A 20,593-nucleotide genomic window follows, 5' to 3' on the forward strand; every position below is an offset into this window, starting at 1 on the left:
CGCATGCATGAAACATACGAAGCAAACTACATTGTGTGAAGTAAAACTATGTTATGTATGAAGCGAATTGTATGGTAGGAAGAAGCACAAATATGATATAGACGAAGCATGGAAATTTGAAAGCATATACCCATACAATCTCAAAATAGTATTTGCATCGACACAATGAACACATAAAAAATCAGCCAAAAAGGACGCTTGCTTATTATCATGGTTTCTGATCCACCGGCCATCTACTGATCCTCCGGGACGCATGATTAGGCAATAACACCAGCGGACACCCGGTTGGAGATGGGCACTACGCCGCGTATGGAGGGGTGGCGCTCCGGCGCGGTGGAAGGGACGGAAGTGACCCTGCTGCTCGAGGAGAGGAGGAGGCAGGTGCGTGCGAGGCCATGGGAGAGGGGATCTGGGTGGTGCGTGCGAGGTGGAAGAGCTTCGGGCGGTGTGTGCGATTGGAATCAGGAGGGATACGGGGAGAGTGATTAGGGAGATGTTACATGCGGGGTTTGTGGGTGGTTTCCTTATGGACGAAGGGGTGTTTTTTTTATCTTTTTAATGGACATATATGGGCATAATTTGTGACAATCTGATCCCAACCGAATCAAGGGCAGTCTAATGGTCTGATGTTTGCCTCCTATCAGTCTATAGATAGATAGGAAGTGTTTCCCATACTATACGACATGGGCATTAATGACGAGTGGCCTCATCTGCCGATGCATGAAGGCTAAGTAATAACTTCTCTTTACTTCTCCTTGGTATGTAACTTGTTTCTAAAGTTACACTCTTCGGCTTCTTTGATTTAAAGGATTCTCAAAGGAATTTTGGACGATTCATATCCTTAGCAACTTTTTCTATGTACGTTGTTTGATTCATAGGATTGCAAATAATAGGAATTTTTCCTTTGGTTCATTTGAACTAGATTTCGTAGAAAACTTTTCAGCCACTTGAACCTTTTTAAAAGAATCCTAAATTTTTCATGTATACAATTGAATACCCTTAAAATCATGCTATCCTACTCTATTCCTATATTTTTTTATTCCCGCTTTCTGGAATTCCTGTGAATCAAATAAGCCTTAAAATGGGAGGAGTACAATGATGATTGTTGGTCGGATGGATGGAACTGGGTACGACAACACTCGGAGACTAGATCCTTGCTCCAACTAAGTTCTATTTTAGCTACGAAAATTACAATCATTAATTAATTGGTACTTAATTTTAGGGCCACCACCGTTGTACGTACAAATACTACGATGCTTGATCTTCTTGTTGCGGTTGTTGAGGGCCGCCGCCGCCACCAAAATTGGACAGTTATGTACAAAGATCATCAGTTATTTTTTAACACGCAAAGATCATCAGTTCAAACTTCAAACACCTATATCTTTTTGCTGGATGCACTCTGTAGCAGTACTAGCTAAACTCAAGCACCAGTCTGTAAAATACTCCCTCCATTTCTAAATGTAAGTCTTCTTAGTGATTCTAATATAGACTACATACGAATCAAAATGAGTGTATCTATATTTTAAAATACGTCTATATTTATCCGTATGTAGTCCATATTCAAATCTTTAAAAAGACTTGTATTCAGAAACGGAGGGAGCATATAACTTGGATGCTTTTGTAGAAGTCGATGGTCAAGCTGCAATCACGATGACTATTCAATTCAGAAGAGACCGAGGAAACGCGCTTGCTGGTCGTTGGGGCAAATTTGATAATTTTGACTTGTGGATGAAATCATTTCACAAAATGAACTGCACCTAAATTTTTTTTACTCGGCTGACCTTTTTGAGTGGCGCCTAACACGAAGGCGCCACACTACACTGTGCAGCGCCTGACTGACAGGCGCTGCACGCCTAGCCAGCGTCGTACCCAGGTGATTCGAAAAATTACTAAGTCAATGTGCAGCGGCTAAGAGCTAGGCGCCACACTATACAGTGTAGCGCTTCATTTTGTAGTGCAACGCCTAGGAGCTAGGCGCTACACTGTATAGTGTGGCGCCTAGCTCTCAGTCGTTGCACACTGACTTAGTAATTTTTTGGCAGTTCGGGATGCGACGCTGGCCAGGCGTATAGCACCTGTCAGTCAGGCGTTGCACAGTGTAGTGTGGCGCCTTTGTATCGGGCGTCACTCAAAAAGGTCAGCTGAGTGAATGCCGGTCGTTGGTGGTTTCAGTTTTCGGCAAAGTGAACAGGTCGCGCTTGCAGGCTGTTGCTGGTTTCCGTTTTCGGCACGCTGGCCACAAGCCACCCGTAGTGAGGTGTCCTGCATCAGCTGAGACCAGAGAGTCCTCAGTCACCAATTACTTTCAAACTTTTCTCAGTTGATTCCCTCCCCGCCGGCGACGACGTGATAAGTTCAAATAGTCTTTTTTTGAAACTTATCAAATAGTCTTTTTAAGGGTTCGTTTTGCTGGTTAACCGCGCTCTAATGGAGGCTGTGGCGTCTCACGCGCAATCAGAAAAAGAGGAACACAAGGACCGGCAGCAGAGTTGGTGTCCTCCAAGAGCCCCATCAGGCAGGCCTGGGCGGCCTCCTGCGGGGCAGAGATGGCGGAGGACTGGAAGCAGAGGTCGGTCTTGAAGTCCTGGGCGATCTCCCGGACAAGGCGTTGGAAGGGGAGCTTGTGGATGAGCAGCTCCGTGCTCTTCGGATCTCCCGGAGCGCGACGGTGCCGGGGCAGAATCGCTGGGGCTTCTTCACACCACCTGTGGCTGGGGCGGACTTGTGGGCCGCCTTGGTCAGCAATGAAAATGGATCACTAATCAATTTAATTATTTTAAAATAAAGCATTTTTTAGAAAAGGAGGACGACCCCGGCTTCTGCATCTGGACGACGCATACGGCCATTTTATTAATTATTGACACAAGACCTTACAAAGTCATACAACAGTAAGATTAAAGCCACCGACTAAGCAACATCTGTCGCTATTTCTATCCCGTTGATGAAGGGGCGCTAAAAGTTTAGGCCTAATACCAAACAGACCTCGCAGCCAAACCTAACATCTAAGACTTGAGGTCCCAACCAGAACGCCTGCCGGGTATGGGCACCCACTAGTCCGGCGTGCTCCTCAACCAGGACGCCTGCCGGGTATGAGGCCGCCGCAACCACCTGCCGCCAATCCATCTTCAGAGCTGTATTGTTGCATCAACCTTGCCCGGTCTAGCTGCCGCCGACGCCACCACGACGCCAGGCAGCGTCACCCTCCTGCGCGAGTCCATCTCCGCTCATCAGGCGCCGAGTCTCCACTGCGCCATGTCGCCAAGATCCGCCGTGTAAAACAAAGGGTTTAGGGTTTGTGGCACACCTCCAACGTGGGGTGGCCTTTGTATTATATAGGGGGTACATCATCGTGTACAAATACAATTACAACTATAATACATGTAGGCCCAGTATATACAGAGTCTAACACGCCGTCATCAATGGACAAGATGAAGCACCGCTCCTCCTCTTGTCCCCTCCAGCCAGCACTTGGTCCAAAACGATGCCCCCAGGAGGGAGAACGACACCGAAACGTCGTCATCGTCCGATCCGGTAGACCCAGATCTAGGGTTTCCCCCGGAACCTCCCGATCAGGTTGACCTGACCTGCAACGACGATGCCTCAAGAAGGAAATGACGTCAGAGACGCCGCCATCGTCCGCCAAGATCGCAGTCAGGCGTGATTTTCACCGGAAGCCGTGTCGTCCTGATCTCGTGGCTGGCTAGAACCGCGCGGAGTCTCGCCATGAAGATGTATGCCGCAACTGGTACTCCGGTAGAGATCCTCCATACCCTCACCAGTCCCTCCACGCACCGCCGGCTGGCCAAGACCACGCCGCGGTGGATCTGGACGGGACGCCAGATCTGCGGCCGCCGCGGCCCATCTTCAGGTAGAGCCATCCACGTTCATCCATGGAGTGCTGCCACCATCCACGCACGAAGGGAAGCCCATCGCCGTCCTGGACCGCTGCCCACCGCCGCACAGGCTAGGGGCGCCGCCCTGCCTGCTGCCCACGGGCGCACCACAAGAGACACCCCTGTCGCCTCAAGGGGATCCCGCTGCAGATCCGCCCGCCCTAGCACCTTGGCTCCGGGCCCGCCGCCACCGCGGACCTCGCCGGCGGCAGCGGCGGCAGGAGGATGGCCGAGAGAGGCTGGCGGCGCTGGTTTTTTTGGCCCCCTGGCGTCGCCCAGGGAGGCGGCGCGAGGGGGTACGAGGGAGCCTAGGTTGTGTACGAGGGGGTACCAGGGTATGAATTTAGTGATTAATGAGATGACGTCAACATGTTGTGAGAGATTTCTTCATGTCTATGCTCTCTTCACAAGGAGTAGATGGCATTAAAGTTGGTATTACCCAAGGAAAGCTCCATATATTTTTTCCGTCCATCAAATCAATGACCGATAAGTCTTCTTGGTCAGTCGATGCATGCATATGCTCTCTTTCTAAGAAAAAAATCTCAATGAAAGGCGTAGTACGCTCTATAGATTTTTCTCACCACGTCAATGCATGAAGACTAAGCAATCCATTTTGATTTTTTGTTGGTTTGCAAATTATCGTACTATAGGGACATTAATGACGAGTGGCCTCGCCAGTCAATGGATAAAGTTTAAACAACCACTCTTATTCTTTCTCAAAAAAGCAAAGTTGTTGCTAAAGCTAACACTATTTACTTATTCTTGGTATGTAAGTTGTACACCGGCGATAGACTACTTTTGGAAATGGATCATTTCATGTCAAACTCGTAATCGTAATTAAGGGTCAAAACAATTATGTTGAACCCTATGACACCTGCTCCTGGCTCTGTCGGCTTCATGATTCGAGCACCCACATGTGCTATACGGTGCACAACAAGGAGGAGATGATTTGTGTGAGTCATATTCGGCAGTTGACGTGTACATAATAACATAGGGGGAGGGTCATGCACCACACGACTTCGTCGCAGCAGGACCCGTTGCAGGCATGAGACACAAGGCACTGCATAATGTAAATAGTGCCTTGGCATTGCGAGGGCCCGTGTGCTAGTTATACATTAGTGATACTAATATCCGACATTAACCGCTAATCTTGCCATGCATATCTTCCAAAATGTTAATTTGATCTCCGATTTATTCTTTAGTGAATTTGTCGATTCTTCTTCTAGTACAAATGCAGAGAAAGGGAGAAGGGGGGGATGAAAAAGGCAGCTAGTACAAATGCAACAAAGGTAAAGGAGTGGTGGTGGGATCTGTTATTCGAGGTAAAACTTAGTACGATTACTCTAACCATTTTTCTCCGGATAATTAGATTTATGCCCCTGGTTGTGTCCCACTCGTCTGTTTTACCCCTAATTTCCAAAAGTCACCGGTTCTGTCCAAGTCACTTTGCTCCTCTTATGCTTTTGCCCTTTGACCGTTTGACCGTCAGTTTGAAAACTTCATAACTAATTCATACTGAATCAGAAAAATGCAAATAAGATACCAAAATGTTCAGAAAAACATCACCTATATGCCAGTGTCATTTGCATTCATGAAAAAAGTGTTGGAAAGTGCACATCCGAGTTTTAGCTCTTTTGATACCACCATGAATAGTGAACTCTAAAAAAATTCAAAAAAAATATGGTGGTGAAGAACAACAAATGTTCTAAGTGCTTGCCAAGTTTCATTAGGGAACGACATTCGTGGAAGTCGTGGCAAAAAATAATCTATTTTGGAGTGCTGATTGTTTTTTTTGCCCCGGCACCCACGAATGTTATTCCCTGATTAAACTTGGCAAGCACTTATAACATTTGTTGTTCTTCGCCACCATATTTTTTTTGAATTTTTTTGAATTTTTTTAGAGTTCACTATTCATGGTGGTATCAAAAGAGCTAAAACTCGGATGTGCACTTTCCAACATTTTTTTCATGAATGCAAATGACACTGACATATAGGTGATGTTTTTCTAAACATTTTGGTATCTTATTTGCATTTTTCTGATTTAGTATGAATTAGTTATGAAGTTTTCAAACTGATGGTCAAACGGTCAAAGGGCAAAAGCATAATATGAGCAAAGTGACTTGGGCAGAAGCAGTGACTTTTGGGAATTAGGGGTAAAATAGACGAGTGGGACACAACTAGGGGCATAAATCTAATTATCCCTTTTTCTCCTCCCCACGGCGACTCCCAAGCGGCCAGGGTTTCTCCGCCTCTTGCTGGCACCGATGCTGATTCGTCTTGTTTGCAATGGCCTTAGGGTCATGGAGGTACGGTCGATCCCGGCCCTTGCCGGTGGGAGGGCTCCAGCTCCATTTTTATGTGTTTCTTTTGTTTGTTTAGGATTTGTGTCTTATTCAAGAAGGTGGGAGGGGCGCCTCCCTAAAGACGGAATAAGCTTTTCCTACCTAGCCCTCGTCCAGGTGGTGCGTCTAGCATGGTGAGATCTGTGTGGAGGTGTGTTTCCGGCGGATCTCACGGGATTCGGTCGGTGTTTATCTTTGGTGGATCTGCTTGGATCCGATCTTCGTGTGTCTGCGGGTTGGATACTTCCGATCTACGCTTCTCTTCATCAGCGGCGGCTGTTGTTCTAGTGTGCTGGCCATTTTTATCCTTAGAGCGGCGATTTCTCGACTGTCTGCTACAACAAGGTTTTTCTGACTACGAGGCGGGAGGGTCCATGGCGAGGACGTGCCTTCGGCTCCATCCCATGCTTATAGTTGTCGCTAGGCGGTCTACGGGCATGGATGTAATTTATTTATATCACTTCTGATTTTCTTTGTGTTGTCATGATATTTGATGAATACATTGGAACTTTTCCCTCAAATAAGAAGTACTCACACCGTTTCTTTTTACTCCTCATATAAGATTTATTTGAAGTTAAATTTCATAAAGTTTGACCAACTTTATAGAAATGATATCAACATTCATAATACAACATAATTATCATTAGGTGTGTCCTGAATTTAATTTCCATGCCGTATAACTTTAGTACTCCCTTCGATCCATTTTGAGTACGAAGTTGTACTAAAGCAGCAACAATTAATATGGATGTGAGCAAGTATTGTACTACATGCTGATATTTTCAATATAAGTATGGTCAAACTTTATAAAGTTTGACTTTAAATGATTCTTATATCCAAGTAAAAAAGGACCCCAGGAGTATTAGTACTCTTTCTTTTTCATAATATAGTCTTTATAAACTAAGTCATAGTCTTTATTAACTTGATCAAAGTCTATGCGCACTATATGTAGAACGCAGCGAGCAATATAAACATAGTACAGATGCCATGAGCCCGCAAGAATTTGGGAGGACATGCGTGCACGCATGCATGTTTGAAAGAGAAAAACCGAGTGAGGCGATCAATGTTGCTTCTCGTTCTTTGCTTGGAGCTTTAGTGAAGTGACCGGAGACCATGGGGCAGAGAAGACTCGTGTGTACTGCCAAATAGAATGGACCGATGGGCATAGGACATGCAGGGATGTCAAAAGAAAAAGAAAAACACGGCCGGTCAATGCATGAAGGCTAAGCAACCTCTCTTTAATTCTTGATATGCAACTTGTCGCCAAAGTTACTTTTGGACTTCTTTAATTTAAAGGATTCTCAAAAGAATTTTGAAGGATTCCAATCCTTAGGAACTTTTACTAAGCTGGTTGTTTGATTCATATGATTGCAAGTACTAGATTTCATAGATTTTTTTCATTCACTTAAACCTCTTTGAAATAATCCTAAATTTTTCATATGCATAATCAAACACCCTTACAATCATGTTGTATTCAAGGTGGCATGCTACTATGTTCCTACTTATTTCCTATTCCCGCATTTTTTATTTCTTGTGAATCAAAGAGGCCTTCTTCTAGAAACAAGGCCGGGGCATGGCCTTAACTCAATGACACCCTTACAGCCCCAGAAACCCACACAACAACACAAAACCGCGAAAGATACAAGAAACTAAGAGCCGCCTAACAGACACCGTACATCACAAACTCAGAAGCTTGAACAACAATGCCTTCAGCCAACGTTGCGAACGTGCCGAAGAGGAGACGAAGTCAGGGAGGTGGCTCAACGCCGAAGGAAGCCCATGTGTCATCAAATCCCCGAGACCACATACCATTTACACCATCTGTTTCCCGCCTCCAAAGAAGGTTTGCATGCCCTCTCCCCTTGGTTCATAGGGCGTCGCACCATTGGCGTGGCAGAGATGCTCCCCCAGAGCATGCATAGACATGGACCAACCGGTGGCACAAGGAAGGATGACAGGCACGAGCGCACTACCTTGCGAAGCAACCTTAGAAATCGTGGCACTCGCCTTTGAAACAAGCCATGGCGCATGACCCAAGATGTCGGACGAATCACCAAAGACAGAGTGAAAACAAGTGCACCACGCCACAGGACACAGCCGGAGCTCCGGCAGAACCTGACTTGCCACTGGGCTGTTGCACTATTGAAGAGCACATTGTTCGCCATCAACGGCCAAACACATGCGCGAGAGCCTTGCCCCCCCCTCCCACCCACTGTCCAAAGGTGAGACCTTCAAGAAGGTGACGGCACCAGCTGCTGCCCAAATCTAAGGGATTTTTTGTTTACACTAGGGACACGCATGGAAGGGAAAGCAAGGGGCGGACCTAGATGACACCTACAAGTAGGAGGATGGCACCCATAACAGCGTCGACATTGTGGCCATCACCGCTGGCCAAGGGTTTCCCCCGGTCAACGTCCCCAGCCCCAAGCACGTCATCCAACCACCAGAGACGGCGAACCAGAGCCCTCTGGAATCCCGGGAAGGTGGGGCTGGCCCAGCTGCATGCAGAGAAGCCACCATCCTCAGATATTGCGCCAGGAGCCGACGGAGATGGCTCTCGCGCCATGACCCACATCCACGCCGCCTCGCCACTCGCGCGACCAAGGGGACGTCCCTTAGCATCCCACCTGTTGTAGGAAGGCATCGCCCTCGCCGCTGAAGCCGCGACCTCGGATCCAGGAGCCCCACACGTGGAATATGGGCGCAGAAGAGCCTCGCCGCCACCTTCCTCGATGGCTGCACGGCCCGCCAGACGACCCCCTCGGGCAGCCCGCGAGCTGATGGGAAAGGAGGGGGAGGTGGTTGTTGGAAATATGCCCTAGAGGCAATAATAAAGGTTATTATTATATTTCTTTGTTCATGGTAATTGTCTATTGTTCATGCTATAATTGTATTGTCCGGAAATCGTAATACATGTGTGAATACATAGACCACAAAGTGTCCCTAGTAAGCCTCTAGTTGACTAGCTCGTTGATCAACGGATAGTCATGGTTTCCTGACTATGGACATTGGATGTCATTGATAACGGGATCACATCATTAGGAGAATGATGTGATGGACAAGACCCAATCCTAAGCATAGCATAAAAGATCGTGTAGTTTCGTTTGCTAGAGCTTTTCCAATGTCAAGTATCTTTTCCTTAGACCATGAGATCGTGCAACTCCCGGATACCGTAAGAGTGCTTTGGGTGTGCCAAACGTCACAACGTAACTGGGTGACTATAAAGGTGCACTACGGGTATCTCCGAAAGTGTCTGTTGGGTTGGCACGGATCGAGACTGGGATTTGTCACTCCGTGTGACGGAGAGGTATCTCTGGGCCCACTCGGTGATGCATCATCATAATGAGCTCAATGTGACTAAGGCGTTAGTCACGGGATCATGCATTGCGGTACGAGTAAACAGACTTGCCGGTAACGAGATTGAACAAGGTATTGGGATACCGACGATCGAATCTCGGGCAAGTAACATACCGATTGACAAAGGGAATTGCATACGGATTGATTGAATCCTCGACACCGTGGTTCATCCGATGAGATCATCGTGGAACATGTGGGAGCCAACATGGGTATCCAGATCCCGCTGTTGGTTATTGACCGGAGAGGCGTCTCGGTCATGTCTGCATGTCTCCCGAACCCGTAGGGTCTACACACTTAAGGTCCGGTGACGCTAGGGTTGTAGAGATATATGTATGCGGAAACCGAAAGTTGTTCGGAGTCCCGGATGAGATCCCGGACGTCACGAGAGGTTCCGGAATGGTCCGGAGGTGAAGAATTATATATAGGAAGTCAAGTTTCGGCCACCGGGAAAGTTTCAGGGGTTACCGGTATTGTACCGGGACCACTGGAAGGGTCCCGGGGGTCCACCGGGTGGGGCCACCTATCCCGGAGGGCCCCGTGGGCTGAAAGTGGAAGGGAACCAGCCCTTAGTGGGCTGGGGCGCCCCCCTTGGGCCTCCCCCATGCGCCTAGGGTTGGGAACCCTAAGGGGGGGAGTTCCCCCTTGCCTTGGGGGGCAAGGCAACCCCTTTCCCCCTTGTGGCCGCCGCCCCCCCCCCCCCCCATGAGATCTCATCTATAGGGCCGGCGCCCCCCCCAGGGGGCCTATATAAAGGGGGGAGGGAGGGCAGCAACCTACAGCCTTGGGCGCCTCCCTCCTCCCCTGCAACACCTCTCTCTCTCTCGCAGAAGCTCGGCGAAGCCCTGCCGAGACCCGCTACATCCACCACCACGCCGTCGTGCTGCTGGATCTCCATCAACCTCTCCTTCCCCCTTGCTGGATCAAGAAGGAGGAGACGTCGCTGCACCGTACGTGTGTTGAACGCGGAGGTGCCGTCCGTTCGGCACTCGGTCATCGGTGATTTGGATCACGGCGAGTACGACTCCGTCATCCACGTTCATTGGAACGCTTCCGCTCGCGATCTACAAGGGTATGTAGATGCACTCCTTTCCCCTCGTTGCTAGTAGACTCCATAGATGCATCTTGGTGAGCGTAGGAAAATTTTAAATTATGCTACGATTACCAACAGTGGCATCATGAGCCAGGCCTATGCGTAGTTACTATGCACGAGTGGAACACAAAGCAGTTGTGGGCGTTGAGTTTGCCAATTCTTCTTGCCGCTACTAGTCGTTTCTTGTTTCGGCGGCATTGTAGGATGAAGCGGCCCGGACCGACCTTACACGTACGCTTACGTGAGACTGGTTCCACCGACTGACATGCACTAGTTGCATAAGGTGGCTAGCGGGTGTCTGTCTCTCCTACTTTAGTCGGAACGGATTCGATGAAAAGGGTCCTTATGAAGGGTAAATAGAAATTGGCAAATCACGTTGTGGTCATACGTAGGTAAGAAAACGTTCTTGCTAGAAACCTACAAACCACGTAAAAACTTGCAACAACAATTAGAGGACGTCTAACTTGTTTTTGCAGCAAGTGCTATGTGATGTGATATGGCCAGAAGATGTGATGAATGATATATGTGATGTATGAGATTGATCATATTCTTGTAATAGGAATCACGACTTGCATGTCGATGAGTATGACAACCGGCAGGAGCCATAGGAGTTGTCTTTATTATTTTGCATGACCTGCGTGTCATTGAATAACGCCATGTAAATTACTTTACTTTGTTGCTAAACGGTTAGCCATAGAAGTAGAAGTAATCGTTGGCGTGACGACTTCATGAAGACACAATGATGGAGATCATGATGATGGAGATCATGGTGTCATGCCGGTGACGAAGATGATCATGGTGCCCCGAAGATGGAGATCAAAGGAGCATAATGATATTGACCATATCATGTCACTATTTGATTGCATGTGATGTTTATCATGTTTTTGCATCTTATTTGCTTAGAACGACGGTAGTAAGTAAGATGATCCCTTATAATAATTTCAAGAAAGTGTTCACCCTAACTGTGCACCGTTGCGAAGGTTCGTTGTTTCGAAGCACCACGTGATGATCGGGTGTGATAGATTCTAACGTTCGAATACAACGGGTGTTGACGAGCCTAGCATGTACAGACATGGCCTCGGAACACACGCAATACACTTAGGTTGACTTGACGAGCCTAGCATGTACAGACATGGCCTCGGAACACGGAGGACCGAAAGGTCGAGCATGAGTCGTATAGAAGATACGATCAACATGGATATGTTCACCGATCTTGACTAGTCCGTCTCACGTGATGATCGGACACGGCCTAGTTGAATTCGGATCATGTTTCACTTAGATGACTGGAGGGATGTCTATCTGAGTGGGAGTTCATTAAAAATTTGATTAGATGAACTCAATTATCATGAACTTAGTCTAAAATCTTTACACTATGTATTGTAGATCAAATGGCCAACGTTGTCCTCAATTTCAACGCGTTCCTAGAGAAAACCAAGCTGAAAGATTATGGCAGCAACTATACGGACTGGGTCCGGAACCTGAGGCTCATCCTCATAGTAGCCAAGAAAGATTATGTCTTAGAAGCACCGCTAGGTGAAGCACCAATCCCAGAGAACCAAGACGTTATGAACGCTTGGCAATCACGTGCTGATGATTACTCCCTCGTTCAGTGCGGCATGCTTTACAGCTTAGAACCGGGTCTCCAAAAGCGTTTTGAGAAATATGGAGCATACGAGATGTTCGAGGAGCTGAAACTGGTTTTTCAAGCTCATGCCCGGGTCGAGAGATATGATGTCTCCGACAAGTTCTTCAGCTGTAAAATGGAGGAGAACAGTTCTGTCAGTGAGCACATACTCAGAATGTCTGGGTTGCACAACCGCTTGTCTCAGCTGGGAGTTAATCTCCCGGATGACCCGGTCATTGACAGAATCCTCCAGTCGCTTCCACCAAGCTACAAGAGCTTTGTGATGAACTACAATATGCAGGGGATGGAAAAGACCATTCTCGAGGTATATTCAATGCTGAAATCAGCGGAAGGGGAGATCAGAAAAGAACATCAAGTGTTGATGGTGAATAAAACCACTAAGTTCAAGAAGGGCAAGGGTAAGAAGAACTTCAAGAAGGACGGCAAGGGAGTTGCCGCGCCCGGTAAGCCAGTTACTGGGAAGAAGTCAAAGAATGGACCCAAGCCTGAAACTGAGTGCTTTTATTGCAAGGGAAGTGGTCACTGGAAGCGGAACTGCCCCAAATACTTAGCGGACAAGAAGGCCGGCAACACCAAAGGTATATGTGATATACATGTAATTGATGTGTACCTTACCAGTACTCGTAGTAGCTCCTGGGTATTTGATACCGGTGCGGTTGCTCATATTTGTAACTCAAAACAGGAACTACGGAATAAACGGAGACTGGCGAAGGACGAGGTGACGATGCGTGTCGGGAATGGTTCCAAGGTCGATGTGATCGCCGTCGGCACGCTGCCTCTGCATCTACCCACGGGATTAGTTTTAAACCTCAATAATTGTTATTTAGTGCCAGCTTTGAGCATGAACATTGCATCTGGATCTCGTTTAATTCGAGATGGCTACTCATTTAAATCCGAGAATAATGGTTGTTCTATTTATTTGAGAGATATGTTTTATGGTCATGCCCCGCTGGTCAATGGTTTATTTTTGATGAATCTCGAACGTGATGTTACACATGTTCATAGTGTGAATACCAAAAGATGTAAAGTTGATAACGATAGTCCCACATGCTTGTGGCACTGCCGCCTTGGTCACATTGGTGTCAAGCGCATGAAGAAGCTCCATGCAGATGGACTTTTGGAGTCTCTTGATTACGAATCATTTGACACGTGCGAACCATGCCTCATGGGTAAGATGACCAAGACTCCGTTCTCCGGAACAATGGAGCGAGCAACCAACTTATTGGATATCATACATACCGATGTGTGTGGTCCAATGAGTGTTGAGGCTCGCGGAGGATATCGTTATGTTCTCACCCTCACTGATGATTTAAGTAGATATGGGTATGTCTACCTAATGAAACACAAGTCTGAAACCTTTGAAAAGTTCAAGGAATTTCAGAGTGAAGTTGAGAATCAACGTGACAGGAAAATAAAATTCTTACGATCAGATCGTGGTGGAGAATATTTAAGTCACGAATTTGGTACACACTTAAGGAAATGTGGAATAGTCTCACAACTCACGCCGCCTGGAACACCTCAGAGAAATGGTGTGTCCGAACGTCGTAATCGCACTCTATTGGATATGGTGCGATCTATGATGTCTCTTACCGATTTACCGCTCTCATTTTGGGGCTATGCTTTAGAGACTGCCGCATTCACTTTAAATAGGGCTCCGTCGAAATCCGTTGAGACGACACCGTATGAATTATGGTTTGGGAAGAAACCTAAGCTGTCGTTTCTAAAAGTTTGGGGATGCGATGCTTATGTCAAGAAACTTCAACCTGAAAAGCTCGAACCCAAATCGGAAAAATGCGTCTTCATAGGATACCCTAAGGAAACTATTGGGTACACCTTCTACCTCAGATCCGAAGGCAAGATCTTCGTTGCCAAGAACGGGTCCTTTCTGGAGAAGGAGTTTCTCTCGAAAGAATTGAGTGGGAGGAAAGTGGAACTTGATGAGGTGATAGTCACCCCTTCCGAACCGGAAAGTAGCGCAGCGCGGGAAAATGTTCCTGTGGTGCCTACACCGACTGGGGAGGAAGTTAATGATGATGATCATGAAGCTTCGGATCAAGTTACTGAACTTCGTAGGTCCACAAGGACACGTTCCGCACCAGAGTGGTACGGCAACCCTGTCATGGAAATCATGTTGTTAGACAACGGTGAACCTTCGAACTATGAAGAAGCGATGGCGGGCCCGGATTCCGACAAATGGCTAGAAGCCATGAAATCCGAGATAGAATCCATGTATGAAAACAAAGTATGGACTTTGACTGACTTGCCCGATGAGCGGCGAGCCATAGAAAACAAATGGATCTTTAAGAAGAAGACGGACGCAGATGGTAATGTGACCATCTACAAAGCTCGACTTGTCGCTAAGGGTTATCGACAAGTTCAAGGGGTTGACTACGATGAGACTTTCTCACCCGTAGCGAAGCTAAAGTCCATCCGAATCATGTTAGCAATTGCCGCATACTATGATTATGAGATATGGCAGATGGACGTCAAAACGGCATTCCTTAACGGCTTCCTTAAGGAAGAGTTGTATATGATGCAGCCGGAAGGTTTTGTCGATCCTAAGAATGCTAACAAAGTATGCAAGCTCCAGCGCTCAATCTATGGGCTGGTGCAAGCATCTCGGAGTTGGAACATTCGCTTTGATGAGATGATCAAAGCGTTTGGGTTTACACAGACTTATGGAGAAGCCTGTGTTTACAAGAAAGTGAGTGGGAGCTCTGTAGCATTTCTCATATTATATGTGGATGACATACTATTGATGGGAAATGATATAGAATTCTTGGAAAGTATAAAGGCCTATTTGAATAAGTGTTTTTCAATGAAGGACCTTGGAGAAGCTGCTTACATATTAGGCATCAAGATCTATAGAGATAGATCAAGACGCCTCATTGGTCTTTCACAAAGTACATACCTTGACAAGATATTGAAGAAGTTCAATATGGATCAGTCCAAGAAGGGGTTCTTGCCTGTATTGCAAGGTGTGCAATTGAGCACGGCTCAATGCCCGACCACGGCAGAAGATATAGAAAAGATGAGTGCCATCCCCTATGCCTCGGCCGTAGGGTCTATTACGTATGCCATGCTGTGTACCAGACCTGATGTAAACCTTGCCGTAAGTTTGGTAGGTAGATACCAAAGTAATCCCGGCATGGAACACTGGACAACGGTCAAGAATATCCTGAAGTACCTGAAGAGGACTAAGGATATGTTTCTCGTTTATGGAGGTGACGAAGAGCTCGTCGTAAAGGGTTACGTCGACGCTAGCTTCGACACAGATCTGGATGACTCCAAGTCACAGACCGGATACGTGTATATTTTGAATGGAGGAGCAGTAAGCTGGTGCAGTTGCAAGCAAAGCGTCGTGGCGGGATCTACATGTGAAGCGGAGTACATGGCAGCCTCGGAGGCAGCACAGGAAGCAGTCTGGATGAAGGAGTTCATTACCGACCTAGGGGTGATTCCCAATGCGTTGGGCCCGATGACTCTCTTCTGTGACAACACTGGAGCTATTGCCCTTGCGAAGGAGCCCAGGTTTCACAGGAAGACCAGGCATATCAAGCGTCGCTTCAACTCCATTCGTGAAAGTGTTCAAAATGGAGACATAGATATTTGTAAAGTACACACGGACCTGAATGTAGCAGATCCGTTGACTAAACCTCTCCCTAGGGCAAAACATGATCAACACCAGGACGCAATGGGTGTTCGATTCATCACAATGTAACTAGATTATTGACTCTAGTGCAAGTGGGAGACTGTTGGAAATATGCCCTAGAGGCAATAATAAAAGGTTATTATTATATTTCTTTGTTCATGGTAATTGTCTATTGTTCATGCTATAATTGTATTGTCCGGAAATCGTAATACATGTGTGAATACATAGACCACAAAGTGTCCCTAGTAAGCCTCTAGTTGACTAGCTCGTTGATCAACAGATAGTCATGGTTTCCTGACTATGGACATTGGATGTCATTGATAACGGGATCACATCATTAGGAGAATGATGTGATGGACAAGACCCAGTCCTAAGCATAGCATAAAAGATCGTGTAGTTTCGTTTGCTAGAGCTTTTCCAATGTCAAGTATCTTTTCCTTAGACCATGAGATCGTGCAACTCCCGGATACCGTAAGAGTGCTTTGGGTGTGCCAAACGTCACAACGTAACTGGGTGACTATAAAGGTGCACTACGGGTATCTCCGAAAGTGTCTGTTGGGTTGGCACGGATCGAGACTGGGATTTGTCACTCCGTGTGACGGAGAGGTATCTCTGGGCCCACTCGGTGATGCATCATCATAATGAGCTCAATGTGACTAAGGCGTTAGTCACGGGATCATGCATTGCGGTACGAGTAAACAGACTTGCCGGTAACGAGATTGAACAAGGTATTGGGATACCGACGATCGAATCTCGGGCAAGTAACATACCGATTGAAAAAGGGAATTGCATACGGATTGATTGAATCCTCGACACCGTGGTTCATCCGATGAGATCATCGTGGAACATGTGGGAGCCAACATGGGTATCCAGATCCCGCTGTTGGTTATTGACCGGAGAGGCGTCTCGGTCATGTCTGCATGTCTCCCGAACCCGTAGGGTCTACACACTTAAGGTCCGGTGATGCTAGGGTTGTAGAGATATATGTATGTGGAAACCCGAAAGTTGTTCGGAGTCCCGGATGAGATCCCGGACGTCACGAGAGGTTCCGGAATGGTCCGGAGGTGAAGAATTATATATAGGAAGTCAAGTTTCGGCCACCGGGAAAGTTTCAGGGGTTACCGGTATTGTACCGGGACCACCGGAAGGGTCCCGGGGGTCCACCGGGTGGGGCCACCTATCCCGGAGGGCCCCGTGGGCTGAAAGTGGAAGGGAACCAGCCCTTAGTGGGCTGGGGCGCCCCCCTTGGGCCTCCCCCATGCGCCTAGGGTTGGGAACCCTAAGGGGGGGTTCCCCCTTGCCTTGGGGGGCAAGGCAACCCCTTTCCCCCTTGTGGCCGCCGCCCCCCCCCCCCCCCCCATGAGATCTCATCTCTAGGGCCGGCGCCCCCCCCAGGGGTCCTATATAAAGGGGGGAGGGAGGGCAGCAACCTACAGCCTTGGGCGCCTCCCTCCTCCCCTGCAACACCTCTCTCTCTCTCGCAGAAGCTCGGCGAAGCCCTGCCGAGACCCGCTACATCCACCACCACGCCGTCGTGCTGCTGGATCTCCATCAACCTCTCCTTCCCCCTTGCTGGATCAAGAAGGAGGAGACGTCGCTGCACCGTACGTGTGTTGAACGCGGAGGTGCCGTCCGTTCGGCACTCGGTCATCGGTGATTTGGATCACGGCGAGTACGACTCCGTCATCCACGTTCATTGGAACGCTTCCGCTCGCGATCTACAAGGGTATGTAGATGCACTCCTTTCCCCTCGTTGCTAGTAGACTCCATAGATGCATCTTGGTGAGCGTAGGAAAATTTTAAATTATGCTACGATTACCAACAGTGGTGTGCCCGCGCTAGGGTTTTGCCCCCGAGTTACCACGGAGGGGCGACGAGAGGGCCACTCATGGGAAGGGCATATCCGTAGTCCAGGTGCGGAACACTGATGCGATGTGGGACCCAATGACAACTCGAATCAAAGAGGCCTAGCTTAATGGAGGGGGTACAACGAACGGATTGTTGGTCGGATGGATGGAAGTGGATAAGACAACACTCGGGGAGCAAATCCTCGCTCTTAAGTTAAATTATATTTTAGCTAAGAAATATACAATCATTAATTAATGGGTATTTAATTTTTTAGTCCTTTTAATACTACCCCTTAAATCTTGTAGTATGATGTACCGTAATAATCTCTTAATGTTAGTGCATATTGCATTCTGAAAAATCATTTGGACAAAAAATGATGTACTACATTACTTATGGTCAGTTCTATGCACCCAATAGATCTTGTCAAATATGATGATCAAATCTTCAGTGGATCCGGTCTTCGTTTGTCGGTGTTTGTGTGTCTACAAATTGAATCCTTCCAATCCACTTTTCTCTTCATCAGCGGAGGTTGTTATTCTAGTGAGCTGGTTCTATCGGGTCTACTACATCAAGGTTTGCCTGGCGCCGATGATGATAGTGGTTCGCCTTCGGCTCGCTCCAGTGCGTATAGTTGCCGCTAGGCGGTCTACGAGCCTGGATCTGATTTTTACTTTTGGTGTTCTTTGTACTACCATGACAGTTGATGATTAGATCGAAAGTTTTTTTTTAAAAAAATGATGATTAAAAGTGTATACTGTACACTGACACGCATATATATACGGCTTTATGCAGGTGTCCATGTTTAGCACGCACATCTCTCTCTTTTTTGCCGGACGATGCACTCTGTCTTACTGTACAAGCTAAACTCGAGCACTATGGTCTGTAAAATTCAATGGCCAAAATGCAACCCCGGTGACTATTCAGAAGACAAGAGAGCACAGTCAGAGAAATACTGCTACTTGCTGGTCGTTGGTGGTTTCTGTTTTCGGCAGGAGACGCGCTCGCAAGTTGTTGGTGGTTTCCGTCTTCGGCAAGCAGCGATGGCTACTTAAGGCCACAGGCCACCGTACGTAGTGCGGTGCCGGTGCAAACTTTCTCCTTCAAGCACTGCGGTGGCTTCCTCACCGCCGGCGACGAGGTGAGGTAAGAAGATTAATGGGTGGTTCCAGCTGCTTCCTCTGCCTGGGGGCAAGGAAGGAAGTCCCACTGCCTCCCCGGGCCGACCCCCACAGCCGCAGCAGCGTCGCCGCCACCGCGGCACAACCCTTCGCCTTCGACGAGCTCGCTGCGGCGACCAGGAACTTCAGAGACGACTTCCGCATCGTTCGGAAGGCGATTCTCTACAAAGGCTACCTCAAAAGTGTCAAGCAGGTGACAGTCCTTTCCTGGCTAGCTAATCTTTTTTTTTTTTTTGATAAAAGCTAATCCTTTCAGTTTCATATGTGCCGGCCGGCATGTCATGATCGATGTGTGAGGGGGAAACTGATGTGTGAGTGGATCCATCATATCCGCTGTAGGTCGTTGCTATAAAGCTGCAGCATGCCCTTGATCCTATTGGATCATCATCAGAGCAACTCAACACGGAGTTTCTTGCCCGTGTCATGACATTGAGCGCGCTGCGCCATCTGAATGTCGTCAACCTCATTGGCTTCTGCGCAGACGGCGATCACAGGATCTTGGTTCACGAGTACATGTCATTGGGTTCTCTCCAAAATCACCTTCATGGTATTTATTGGTACCAAACCCTAGATTTGCTCATACTCATGATTCGATCGCTTGAGTTTGTCTTAACTAACTAATCCCCGGACCGACCTTGTGCTCGTCAGATCGGTCTCCGGGCAAAGCACTGCTAGACTGGAACACAAGGATGAATATAGCTGCCGGTGTGGCCAAGGGTTTGGAGTATCTGCACCACAAAGGTGTGGTATACCGCAAACCCATGAGTAGCTCGGACATCTTGCTCGGACATGGCTACCACCCAAAGCTGTCCCAGTATGGATTGGCAGAGCTTGGTCAGCCAGTTGCGGAGGATGATGAGCAATTGCGTATCAATGTCACCAGAACCGCTGCTATTGCCCCCGAGACAACATTTACCAGGAAGGCGACCATGGAGTCGAACGTGTACAGCTTTGGCGGCGTGCTGCTGGAGTTGATCACCGGGAGGAGGCCCGTCGAACCCGCCCCAGCCATCGCTGAGGATCGGAACCTTGTCATATGGGTAAGTTAACTATAGCCAAGCTTGTGGTTCACATATTTGTTGTTTCTTGTTAATTTTGGGCATGAATGATGTGAAGCTTGTTGTTGGATCAGGCCACACGATTGATGGACAGGAGCCAGTTCCGCCGAATGGCAGATCCAGCACTGCAGGGCCGGTATCCGTCCATGGATTTGCAGGAGGCACTGAAAGTTGCTTACATGTGCATCCACAAACAGCCGGCCATGAGATCCCCCATTGGCACCGCCGCCGCAGCGCTGTCTCGCCTTGCCGCCTGCGATGATCGTCCACCTGAATCATCACACCACGCGGCGCCACGTTAACCTAGGGCGAAACGACGCACGTCAGCGTCATCTCCAGACACAACGATCATCATCAAGTTATTTTAATTACTCACTTAATGTAGTTGTGACTTGTGAGCTTGTGATGTCGCTTGTTGTGGAATAAAAGTGCCTGCATAGTTTAGACTGTTCATCACAATCCTTCCTGTTGTAAAAACGTGCACATGTTAATTGGCCCGTATTAATGGATTTAGAAGTTGTGTTGGTTCTGGA

At 47.8% G+C, this 20,593-nt stretch overlaps 1 pseudogene; it reads left to right on the top strand.

Moving 5' to 3' along the window:
* Positions 1-309: 309 nt before the first annotated feature.
* Positions 310-20,334, top strand: LOC109732733 (probable serine/threonine-protein kinase PBL7; annotated as a pseudogene).
* The last annotated feature ends 259 nt before the right edge of the window (positions 20,335-20,593 follow it).

This window comes from Aegilops tauschii, chromosome 1 (genome assembly GCF_002575655.3).
Source record: "Aegilops tauschii subsp. strangulata cultivar AL8/78 chromosome 1, Aet v6.0, whole genome shotgun sequence".
NCBI lineage: Eukaryota > Viridiplantae > Streptophyta > Magnoliopsida > Poales > Poaceae > Aegilops > Aegilops tauschii.